The sequence below is a fragment of the Abramis brama genome (assembly GCF_963993115.1).
Source record: "Abramis brama genome assembly, chromosome: 9".
NCBI lineage: Eukaryota > Metazoa > Chordata > Actinopteri > Cypriniformes > Leuciscidae > Abramis > Abramis brama.
Window position 1 is genome coordinate 17,995,855 of NC_139971.1, and position 13,815 is coordinate 18,009,669.

A 13,815-nucleotide genomic window follows, 5' to 3' on the forward strand; every position below is an offset into this window, starting at 1 on the left:
TCATCCGGAGTTATGTTGGTATTTGTAGTCCAATTATTCCGGATAATCTTGTGGAGCAGGTTAGATATTCCACATTTAACACGTGATTTAAAGAAATATTTTGTAATCCAAGAGGTAGAGCAGAAGTTTCCCATTTTCACACTAGGGTAATCTCAGGGTTTTCAGATGTGGCGAGTTTCCATTGGTCCACGGCCGAGTAAATTATCTCCTCGCAAGATTCATCAATGAGCTTGTCCCTGATTGAGGTCAGTTGTTCCACTATGTACATCTCATCTCTGAGCTCGTATAAAATTGCCTCAACAACCCCCAGAATCCTCTGTAGATTTGGTCTGCCTCCGTACTGACTCAAGGCCTGAGCTAATATGTTTTTTAACTCAGGTGTGAGGAGTTTCAGTCTGATCTCTTCAAAACACCCATAAAAATAATATGCAGTAGGTTCGAACAAGCAGCTGTGTCTTGTTTGAGAAGGATGGTCAACGGTACAGCCGTCGCAATTCTTTTTCATCCGTTTATCGATCAAAAATTCCAAAATGACAGCCAAAATAGCCTTGATAATCCGGTGACCTGTGTCCCCGAGACATCCGTCCACCTCATCCTTGGTTGTGCCATGGGCCTCGGCGACTGCAACAGGTGTTGCAATTCCATAGCTTGTGAGGAACGCCAGATTGTGATATCCGAGATCTGTACAAAATTTATTTAGCCATTCGATGCTTTTCTGCGGATATCCATTTGCTGCATCCGGTAATCCATTTGCTGCAGCCAGTAATCCAGTTGGTACGTATCCGTCAGTAGTTCCCAGGGGTCGGAATGATGATGATGAAGAAGAGTCAGTTCCTTGAGACATGATGCGTGAATGAGGTAAGCTTTCAAGAGGAGTGTGTTTTAATGTTTGTAGATCGTAGGCGGGGCTATATGAACACCCCTCCTCCTGTCCTGTGCGAAGCGTGTGAACTGTTTGTCGTATTTTCCCACGGCTCTTCACCACCTGACGTGGGAGTGTCTTGGTGTGGGAGGAGTCTAGGGGCGGAGCCTACGTCTGGGTCCTGTGCATTGGTAGCTATTGTCAGTCTTGACTCTTTTCTCCCGTGTTCGGACGTGTTTTATTGAGCTCCCAGGAGATTACTTTACACAAGGGAATATTTTTACACATCTTTAAACTTTGGAGATCACTGAGTTGGATAACCTTTGTTCTTCTTTCAACAAACGGAATTGTAAAAACGTAAGTCAGTTTTTAAAATGTACGCATGTGTTTATGCGTTTGATGTGTTTTAATATTTGTTTAATGTCTTAATACTAATACATTTTGATAGCTTTAAGAAAATGCAATTTAAACTTTTTCATTAATGTTTAACATTTTACAAATGTATTTTAACGTTATATGTTTTATACACCTTTAAACACTGTAATTGTGAAAGTACAACTTTTCTTCAAATGTATTAGAAAATAGAACTATTTGCATTATATAGTTTTAATACATGTTGTTTTAACGTTTTAATGTGGATCGTGGGAAAAAATTCCATGGTCACATGACCTGTCCAGAAGTGGGGTGGGTTGGGGGTGTTTGTGGGGAAGGGTACCGTGGGAAAATTCTCACGGTCACGTGACTTGTCCGGAGGTGGGTGGGAGGGGGTAGAAAGGGGCGGGGCTTAAGCGTGGGAAAATTCCCACGGTCAAAAAGGGGGCGTGGCTTAAGGGCAATAAATCACTCAAAGTGACAGAAGCCGCCCTATATTCTCTCTCACCTACAAATACATTTCCCAAATTCCTGTTGAATTATCATAATGAACTGTTAATATTTTATTATTTAAATATACATGTCAATATATATATATATATATATATATATATATATATATATAATATATATATACAGTATATATATATATATATATATATATATATATATATATATATATAAAATTCAATGGCCTTAACACCCACACAAACATTTTATTCATTCATTCATTCATTCATTCATTCATTCATTAATTCATTCCTTCATTCATTCATTCATTCCTTCATTCATTCATTCATTTTATTTATTTATTTGATGTATTTTATTGATCAAAATGTCTGTGTAATGTCATTTTACAATGAATTTGTATGGAGACCTGCATCATACTGTTGGCTGATTTATAGTAAAGTACTTCAATAGGTGGTGTAAAAAAATATTTGCAGCAAAACAATAAATGGGAAGATATATAAAAAAGAAAGAAAAGACAAAGATGGACTTTAACAAATATTACACTATCTTTGCTGCTTCATTCTCATCATATTCCAACACTTCAAGTATTGATAAACAGGTAAGACTATTTTATCTTTTAAATTGGTTATAACTTTCATTACTCTGTAATATATGTTTCTGGTATAAGGATATTGTATTAAATTGCTTTAAGCACAATGTTTTATAAGTACATTATTCACTGATATAAGTTGTAAAGTGTAAAAAATCCTAATCATATCCTCATTGTCTATAGGTACATGAAATGTCTCACGCTGCTTTAATGACCACATCATCTTCATTATTAGGACAATATTCAACTCCAGAAACCAGCTGAAGATTACATTCTGCAAATCAATGAAACAGTTTGACTGTAGACAACAATGTCCAGATCATCACACTATCATCACCATTGTAGACTATATATGTGTGGCTCAGTTCAGCATTCAGATCATCACACCATCATAACCATTGTGGACTGTTGACTCAAGGCAAGTCATGGATTCCTGCTCTCAATATCAAATACGGACCCTCCATCTGTGTGTCTCAGTTCAGCAGTAATTATTATTCATCACAGTGCAAGGTAACTTTTTCTATTGTTGTCTGTTTATTTTTGTGACTTTGAGCTTATTGCAGCTTTAGCTTTCTGTGTTGAACTTTCTGAAATGCTAATCTCCAGTTTTTGTGTTTCACAGAAGCCAATTTTGTCTGTGATTGATGAAATTGTAGTGGTGTGGTCCTGCATATACTGAAGCACCAACCACACTGTCATTACTGAGGACTGAGCTGAGTGCCCACTGAATTATTGTCATGGGATGACCTGAATTATGCCACATTAAAATATCTTCAGTTTTCACTGGTTCAGTAAACTATCAAGGTGTCTTCATCTCTGCTGGTTCATCCCAGTCATTAGATGTCTTTGTTGCCACTGCTTCAGTCCAGTTCAATGTCGATGTAACGGGTGTTTGAGACGGTTAACCGATATTAATATGTCTTAGGCTAGTAAAATAACAGAAGTCTAAATTCGTCTACAGGAGCTGGTGGTCAGTAACAACACAGAAACATAAGTTTAAATTTGGTGCAGGTACCATATATTGCAAAATAATCAAACAAAATATTTACAAATAGAAATAATGAAAGAAAAGAAAAAGAAAAGAATCCCAAAATATTTACAGACTGCAGTTGAACCGGTTTATAGTTAAGTGCACTTGGTAGTTGTTGTTCAAGTATATACTAATATAAATTACAGCAAATACACACACACAAAAACCAAAAAAAGAAAAAGAACTGTCCCAGCAATAGATGATATACAAGACCAGCGCGACAACCCACAAGGGTTTTATGGAAGTTTGTAGTGATAAGTCCATAAGTTATTGTTCATCATGTGAAGGATGTGTATGTGGGGTTGAAGCACTAGTCCATGGAGAAGTGTGTGGGGGACAGGCTGTGGACGACCTTCCTACCAGACCAGTAGGATGGCTATTCAGTGGATGCTACACGGATGGTAGGTTCCCAGCAATAGAAATTCGGCTCGCCATCACTCGTCTCCAGACAGAGAGAAAAAACCTGGCCTGTAGTACAACAACAGGACCAGTAAATAACAGGGCTAAGTTGGAACTAAGCATCAGCTCATTCCACACTCAGATATCATTTTCATGTGCACACAATTCTAAATTATTACAGAATGAATCAATAAATATACAAACTACAAATAATAAACATTAAGGGCATGACAACACAATAAACAGTACAATGTTAAAGTTGTATTGGCTGCACAAAGTTCAAATAAATTCAACAGTACTATAATCAGATTTCCTTACTACATATAAACACACTTACTGAAAACAAATATATTTGTAACCCACAAATGCAAATGTCACAAAAGCATAAAATTAAACAAAACCAGTTGGTAAATATTTGGCTAATATGTTAGCTTTCAGCATATAGTTCATTCATTCAGAGTACTCACCAGTTCCTCTAAGTAAACATATGGCAATCTGGTGACGGTGACAATCCCCTGCAGCCACTAAGTTATTCTAAAAGTTACAATGATGTGTTTAACTTAAAAGAATAAATCAAGCAAAAGAGTGAATTGTTTGTTGAACACAAACCTGTCCACAGCTGCCGATCAGCTTCCCCACACCTCTGAATGAGGAAGAAGCTGCAGCCTAATTAAACTTGTGCTCTACTGCGCGATTGGCCAAGCACAGTCACATGACTGGGGTGGCATGAGATCACTTCTTAAAGGGGCAGCAGAACTAATAATATATTACCAGATTTCAACCTGGGTTACATCATCTTCATCACCACTGGTCCTGCCCAGCTCCAAGTGTGTTTTGCTGCAGCTGGTCACAGCTTTAAGTCTCCTTCGTCACCATCTCTGCCTGGATCTACACTGTTCACAACTACACCTATGTCAGTCTGACTCTTGGTTCCACCCTGCCTCTTACCTCCATCTTCTCCTCTAAATCATTTTTTGCCTCCTCCCTCCTTGTTTTTCTTCAATGCATTCAAAAGGAATGAATGAATGGTTTATTTTTTATTGTTGATATTTTTAGTTTTTTAAATTAAAATTTTTATTATATAATTTCACATTTTATGTGGACTTGTCTTTTACTCTATATTGCTTCTTTAATGTATTTAACAACTATATTTTTTATTGAAAATTATATTTTTGATTTCAAAATATTGTTTCAATGCATTCTAAAGGAATGAATTAATGTTTCATTTTTTATTGTTGATCTTTTGAGTTTTTTAATTAATTTTTATATTTTGTAATTTCATATTTTATGTGGACTTATTTTTTACTGTTTATTGTCTATTTAATATACTATTTAACAACTATACTTTTTATTGAATGTTACTTTTGCTTTCAAAATGTTTTCAACTCATTTAAAAGGAATGAATGAATGAATGAATGCTTTATTTTTATTGTTGATATTTTTAGTTTAATTTTTATTTTCTGTCATTTCACATACTATTTCATACTTCAAAATTATTCTTATTTAATGTGCAAAATAGTTTTGAACATATATTAACACAAATACTTTTCTACTTTCATATGTGAAAACAATTGAAATGAATGAATGAACTAATGAATATTTATTTACAACTGTTGGATATCTTTCTAACATTTTCTTAGTTTAAAAAAATATTATTATTAAATTTATGATTTTTCAATTACTATTTATATTTTTATTTATTTTGATGTGTAGTATTTTACATTTTATTTCTATATTCTGTCATTTCAAATATAATACTTCACAATTATGTATTTTCATTTAATGTGATTATTCAAAAAAAAAAAAAAAACTTTTACCACAGAGACATAGTTCAATATGCAAAAAATTTAAATTGAATTAATTGATTAATTTTCTCTCAGTATTTCATTTTACTTATTTTCATATGCATTGTTTTAAAATAAACATTGTATTATTCTGTTAATAAAATACAGTTTTGTTTTCTATGACTTGGTTTGATTCCATGTTTTTTTTTTTTTTTATGGCACATTTTCCATATTAACTCTAATAAAAATACTTAAGCACATTTTGTTATACATATAGATATTTGAAATAAATGATAAATGCTTATTACATGTTTCCCGTTTAAAACACAATTTTCAGTTTACATTGTAATCATATAACTTTACTGAAAAGAATATACCTAAAATTAACAATAAATTGGAAAACCTTGAAAAATGTGATTTGTAATGTTATTATAATGATTTTGTAAAGATTAAATATCATTTCAAATGAAATTAGTTACAATATTAGTGAGCAGAATGTACTAAGTAGTAATACTGCCATTTAGTGGTAATTTCAGAAAATTTTCCATAAAAAATAGGAGAATTATCATTCTTGAGCTTTTTTACTTTTTTAGAGGCACGTATGGCCCAATCTCCATGAAGTTTTGCATACTTGTTTAGAGTCATATGTCTGTTTTACTATTGTAATTCCTAGAGTTGTAAACATTATGCTTCTTGTAATGTACTGAAATGAAAGGATGAAATGTGCATAAAAAGGATACATTAAAACACAGAGAAAAGATAAGCTTAAACAATAATACTTGATACACAGTTTTACAAATGTGTACACAAACACACACAAGATATGTTTTATTGAGATATGTTTTATTGAGATTTAACTTTTAATGGTCATTAAGCATTTCATATTTTTCTTTGTGATCCAATAATATAAAACTATATTACAGTGCATCATGATAATTCAAAATAGCTTTAATAATTTCTTTGTTAACATGCTGAAAGCTGGAAAAAAGCATTCAAAATACTTTATATGTAATGCTGCTGCGCCATCTAGTGGACAACAATGGTATTACAGCCTCAATCTTACAGTTGAAATTACTGTGAGCCCTCTCAGCATCAGAAGTCTATGAAATCTTGCATGTTTCTTCAAAATAACTTGTTCTCCACATGTACAAAGCTTTGTGAAGTTTATAGTTTGTGCAAACAATATATAGAAATGTTACTTATTATTAGGGTTGGGTATTGGTTGGGTTTTATCCGATACCAGTACCTACTACCTACTCTGTATTTTTTAAACAGTTCCAGTACTTAAGCGGTTCTCGAACCGGTACTTAAGAAAACGAAACCGCACACACTTTATCAAAAAAAATAATACCTGTTTGTGTGTGTGTGTGTGTGTGTGTGTGTGTGTGTGTCCATGTCCAAACTGGACACAATATTAACTTAAATCTTTAAAGATTTTCTGATTAAATGAAAAATCGTGCCGTTTAATATGCTACTGATGTAGCCTTAAACACTTAAGTTAAGATCAAAATTTTGTTTTCTCATATTATGATTTTTACTTTAAAACATCTGACACTGAGCAGAAATATTTAACACACACAGTATAGCCTCATATAAATATACTTGATATACTTTATACTTGATATGCAAGACTTGCAGTTGACATTAAAATACTAGACTTACCATGTCCACCACGACACTGGCAGCTGAACTTGAACTTTCATCAAGCGTGTCAGAGGTTTTGGGTTCTAATCCGCATTCGTACATTATTATTTTATTTTTTTACAGATTATGCTCCTCAGTGGTTGTATATCGAGCAGTGACACGTTTGTGTGCATTATATTTTGTGATTTCACTGGAACGAATAGAGAGTCTCCACAATGGATTGAAGCGTGCGTCCGAGTGAAGACAGTGCGGTGTGCGTAAACCACAAGAGAACACACTATATTCGCGCCACTGATCGCAGCGGCAATGAGCACTTTGATCACTTTGTGTTATAGCGCCACCATGTGGCCAATCAACGTGATTAAGCACAAAAGCATCAAAAGTTATAAAGTTTTATTTAGCAAGCATGTAACCACTGACATCATAGATGAAGAGACCATGTTCTAGCATGATTTACCATAGTTTATCATGATTTATCATGGTTTACCATGATTTACCCTGTTCTAGCATAGTTTACAATGATTAACCATGTTCTAGCATGATTTACCATGATATACAACATTCTAACATGATTTACCATAGTTTATCATGACTTATCATGGTTTAACATGATTTACCCTGTTCTAGCATAGTTTACCATGATTTACCATGATTTACCATGTTCTAGCATGATTTACCATGATATACCACATTCTAGAATGATGTACCAGGATTCTACCATGATTTACCTTGGTACACCACATTCTAGTATTATTTTTAATGGTTTACCATGTTTCTAGCGTGATTTACCATGATTTACCACATTACTAGCAATTACGTGAAGTGTCAGTGCCAATGAAGTGATAAACACAGACAAAATATGATTGTGTTATAATAGTTTTGCATGTAAACTCAATAATGCATGCTTACACACACACACACACACACACACACACACAAAGACAAATGTTGTTGTTGTTTTTTCAATGCTATTGGGGTATGTCATTCTGAAAATATATTTGAATGGTCTATAAACATTTTACAAAGTCTTTGTAAACTATTAATCAGATGATTCAGAATGTATTCAGAAACCTAAGACTACACACACACATTCTGTTGTAGATACAAACATTTAAACTATATGATGTGATCAAACTGTTTTTTGCAAGTCTCCTTCAAGATTCAGATTCCTCAATGTGACACAAATGTCAGTAGTAATACTTCAATAGATTAATTTTCACTAAAGGTGATTGTAAATGTTAAAAGAGTGATTTTATTAAGTCTAAATATGAATTATAGAACAATATTAAATAGTATGACAAAATGACTATTTTAAACAGCAGGGGGCAGTAAAATACCACTTATTGAGTTAACATGCCATTATATTCATATCATTTTCACATTTTTAACTGTTATAGAGGCAAATTTTGTCCGATCTGTCTGAAAATTTTCATGCTTGTTTAGAGTCTTACGTCACATGTTCTGACTTGTTTTTAAGAAGATCTGAGCATTCATTGAAGACATATAGGCTTTCAGATACACTTGGTCAAGGCCACATATTGAAGTGACCCTATTATAGCCATCCAAATGAAGTAGTTCAACTTTTTCTGATAATTATTGATCTAGAGAGTCCAGAGAATTGTACTGCACTAGTTTTGAACATTATGATATGAAAATTATTTGATCATAGATGAAACAGACCATTTGCAGCCAATACAGGCAATTTACCATAGGAAATATATGGTTTTAAAGCTTTTTAACAGTTATAGCGCCAACTATGGTCCGATCTCCATACAATTTGGCATGCTTGTTAATGATGTTATGGCACATATTCCCACCAATTTTTGTAAAGTTCTGAGTTTTCATTTAGGATTTATAGGCTTTTTAGTGCATTTTGCCACACTCATTTTCTTTATGACCCTATTATAGCCATGCGCAAAATGCAAAAGTTCAACTTTTTTTTGATAATTATTGATCTAGAGAGTCCATAGAATTGTCCTAGACTGGTCTGGTTCCGATCGGGCGAAAAACCTAGGACTAGTTCGTAAAAGTAGGTTTTTAACATATTCGCGAATAATTTATGAACGGTTTGATTGACAGCAATGGTTCTTGAGGCAAAGTTGTTCAGCATGAGCAGATCTATCAAATGATATGCATTTTGTGACAATAAGTGTAACACCACGTGATTACAGAGCCATAAAACTCGTTAGCGCCAACTAGTGGCCGATTTCTTTCAAAATTCTTACAGACCTCTAGGGCCATGAGTCGAACATGCCCACCTAGTTTCGTTCCAATCGGCCTCCGTTAACCTTGTCTAATAGGTGCTCAAACTTCATTGGCCGATGGCGGCCATGTTTTTTGAGATACACCAATGTCCTCATAGACATACATGGGGCCTTGGACCAAGACACTGCATACCAATTTTCAAGTCAATCGGACTAATGGTCAGGTGGTTATAGCCTGTTTTATGTTTTTTCATGTTATAGCGCCACCATGTGGCTAATTGCCACGATTTTTTTACTGTGACCTCAGATTGACCTCTTACATATACGTACCGAGTTTGGTGAAGATACCTCATTTACTTCTGGAGTTATAGCTGTTTTAGTACAATAGGCTCCTCCCACAACATACATTTTGGCGCCCCTTAGCGACCGTGAATCGAAATTTCTACTTTTTTTCGATAATTATTGATATTCAGTCTCCAGAGAACATTTCTGCACTGGTTTGGTTCCGATCGGACGAAAAACCTAGGACTAGAAATCGGAGATATACGTTTTGTTCTTCAGGCATCCAGCTTTCCAATGATATAAGACACTTGAGTCTACGACATACGGTCTAGGAGTTATGAACAGTTTCGCGCTTTTGGTTGCTATAGCGCCACCTATGGGCCAATCGGGGTCATACTCTCTGAACCTCTCCTCGATTTTTCTACTACCATCTGGCAAAGTTTCAAGGTTCCAGCTCTTACGGTTTGGGCTGCACGATGCGTTTTAGCGGAGAAGAAAAATAATAATAAAAATAAGTACAATTACAATAGGGTTTCAGCACTTCGTGCTTGAACCCCTAATTAAAGCTGCAAGCAGCATTTATCGGGGTTCAAGCAGTTAAGGCCTTTAAGGCCTTTAAGCACAAAAGCATCAAAAGTTATTAGTTTTATTTAGCAAGCATCTAACCACTGACATAATAGATGAAAAAGACCATTTACAGCCAATACAGGCAATGTACCATAGGAAATATATGGTTTTAAAGCTTTTTTAACAGTTATAGCGCCACCTATGGTCTGATCTCCATAAAATTGCTTACTGTGACCTCAAATTGAACCCATACACATGTGTACTGAGTTTGGTGAAGATATCTCATTTACTTCTTGACTTATAGCCATTTTAGTAAAATAGGCTCCTCCCACAACAATTTACCACATTCTAGTATTATTTACTATGATTCTAGCATGATTGTGCTACAATAGTAATTGTTATATAAGTGATTTTTTAGTGTCTTATTGTTATATAAGTGATTTTTAGTGTATAATGAATGCAAAAGCATATGTGAGTAGACTTCGTTAATAAGTAGAATGGCCAGCAGAGGGCAGTAGAAGACCAGTTATTGGCTCACTTTCACTTTAAACTTCATGATTTTCACCATTTTTCTGTACTAAAGCAAACCAGTTTTTCCATTTTAACTCCATAATGCATGTTTACACACACACACACACACACACACACACAAAGACAAATGTTGTTGTTTTTTCAATGCTATTGGGATATGTCATTATGAAAATATATTTCAATGGTCTATAAACATTTCACAAAGTCTTTGTAAGCTATTAATCAGATTATTCAGAATTTATTTAGAAACCTAAGACTACACACACACATTATGTTGTAGATACAGATATTTGAAATATATGATGTGATCAAACTGTCAATACTAATACTTTAACAGATGGATTTTGACTAAATGTAATTGTAAATGTTAAAATAGTGATTTTATAAAGTCTAAATATAAATTATAGAACAATATGACAAAATTACTATTTTAAACAGCAGGGGGCAGTAAAATACCACTTATTGGCTTAATATGCTATTATATCCATATCATTTTCACCTTTTTAACTGTTATAGAGGCAAATTTTGTCCGATCTGTCTGAAAATTTTCATGCATGTTCAGAGTAATATTTCACATGTTCTGACTTGTTTTTAAGAAGGTTTAAACATTCATTAAAGAGATATAGGCTTTCGGGGACACTTGGTAAAGGCCACATTTTGAAGTGAACCTATTATAGCTATCCAAATGAAGTAGTTCAACTTTTTCTGACAATTATTGTTCTAGTGAGTCCAGAGAATTGTATTGCACTAGTTTTGAACATTATGATATGAAAATTATATGATCAGAGATGGAAAAGACCATTTATAGCCAATACAGGCAGTTTACCATAGGAAATATATGGTTTTAAAGCCTTTTAACAGTTATAGCGCCAACTATTGTCCGATCTCCATAAAATTTTGCATGCTTGTTAATGATTGTATGTCACATATGCTCACCAATTTTTGTGAAGTTCTGAGTTTTTGTTTAGGATTTATAGGCTTTTGATTGCATTTTGCCACGCCCATTTTATAAATGACCCTATTACAGCAATCCAAATGCAAAAGTTCAACTTTTTTTTGATAATTATTGATCTAGAGAGTCCAGAGAATTGTCCTAGACTGGTTTGATTCCGATCGGTTGAAAAACCTAGGACTAGTTCGCAAAAGTAGGTTTTTCACATGTTCATGAATATTTAATGAACAGTTTGATTGACATTAGTGGTTCTTGAGGCAAAGTTGTTCGGCATGAGCAGATCTATCAATTGATATGCATTTTGTGACAATAAGTGTAACACCACGTGATTACAGAGCCATAAAACTCGTTAGCGCCAACTAGTGGCCGATTTCTTTCAAAATTCTTACAGACCTCTAGGGCCATGAGTCGAACATGCCCACCAAGTTTCGTTCCGATCGGGCTCCGTTAACCTTGTCTAATAGGTGCTCAAATTTCATTGGCCGATGGCGGCCATGTTTTTTGAGATACACCAATGTCCTCATAGACATACATGGCACCTTGGACCAAGACACTGCATACCAATTTTCAAGTCAATCGGACTAACGGTCAGGTGGTTCTAGCCTGTTTTATGTTTTTTTCATGTTATAGCGCCACCATGTGGCCAATCGGCGCGATTTCTTTACTGTGACCTCATATTGAGCCCGTACATATGTGTACCGAGTTTGGTGAAAATATCTCATTTTGTTCACGAGTTATAACCATTTTAGTAAAATTAGCTCCGCCTCCTGCAAATGTTTTGACGCCCCTTAGCAACCGTGGATCGAAATTTCAACTTTTTTTCGATAATTATTGATATTCAGACACCAGAGAACATTTCTGCACTGGTTTGGTTCCGATCGGGCGAAAAACCAGGGACTAGTTCGCAAAAGTAGGTTTTGGACATAATCCAAAATGGCGGAAAATTTGCATACCGGAAATGAAATCCTTGAGGCCAATTTTGTTCGGCTTGATCCAAGGATTCCAACGATATAAGACACTTGAGTCTGTGACAAACGGTTAATGAGATTTAAGCAAAAATATGCAATTTTTTTGTTTTTTGCACTGTAGCGCCACCTATTGGCCAATCTAGCTCATATTCTCTGAACCTCTCCTCGATTTTTGTACTACCTTTTGGCCAAGTTTCAAGTCTCTAGCACTTACGGTTTGGGCTGCACGATGCGTTTTAGCGGAGAAGAATAATAATAATAATTAAAGCTGCAAGCAGCATTTATCGGGGTTCAAGCATTTAAGGCCTTTAAGCACATAAGCATTTAAGACATTAAGATTTATTTAGAAAGCTTTTAACCACTGAAATAATAGATTGAAAAGTCCATTTACAGCCAATACAGGCAATTTACCATAGGAAATATGTGGTTTTAAAGCTTTTTAACAGTTATAGTGCCACCTTTGGTCCGATGTCCATAAAATTTGGCATGCTTGTTTAGAATATTATGGCACATATGCTCACCAATTTTCGTGAAGTTCTGAGTTTTCGTTTAGGATTTATAAGCTTTTGAGTGCATTTTGCCACGCCCATTTTCTTTATGACCCAATTATAGCCATACGAAAAATTCAAAAGTTCAACTTTTTTTCGATAATTATTGATCAGGAGAGTCCAGAGAATTGTCCTAGACTGGTCTGGTTCCGATCGGGCGAAAAACCAGGGACTAGTTCGCAAAAGTAGGTTTTTAACATATTCGCGAATAATTAATGAACGATTTGATTGACAGCAATGGTTCTTGAGGCAATGTTGTTCAGCATGAGCAGATCTATCAAATGATATGCATTTTGTGACAATAAGTGTAACACCACGTGATTACAGAGCCGTAAAACTCGTTAGCGCCAACTAGTGGCCGATTTCTTTCAAAATTCTTACAGACCTCTAGGTCTATGAGTTGAACATGCCCATCGAGTTTCGTTCCGATCGGCCTCCGTTAACCTTGTCTAATAGGTGCTCAAACTTCATTGGCCGATGGCGGCCATGTTTTTTGAGATACACCAATGTCCTCATAGACATACATGACACCTTGGGCCAAGACACTGCATACCAATTTTCAAGTCAATCGGACTAACGGTCAGGTGGTTAAAGCCTGTTTTATGTTTTTTT

General features: G+C 34.8%; 1 long non-coding RNA gene across 1 annotated transcript; it reads right to left on the reverse strand.

Moving 5' to 3' along the window:
* Positions 1 to 3,289: 3,289 nt before the first annotated feature.
* Positions 3,290 to 4,383, reverse strand: LOC311089915. Its single transcript, XR_014607789.1, has 3 exons — positions 4,333 to 4,383; positions 4,191 to 4,257; positions 3,290 to 3,792 (listed from the first exon to the last, which is right to left on the reverse strand). It is a non-coding gene; the product is annotated as an uncharacterized lncRNA (long non-coding RNA).
* Positions 4,384 to 13,815: the final 9,432 nt, after the last annotated feature.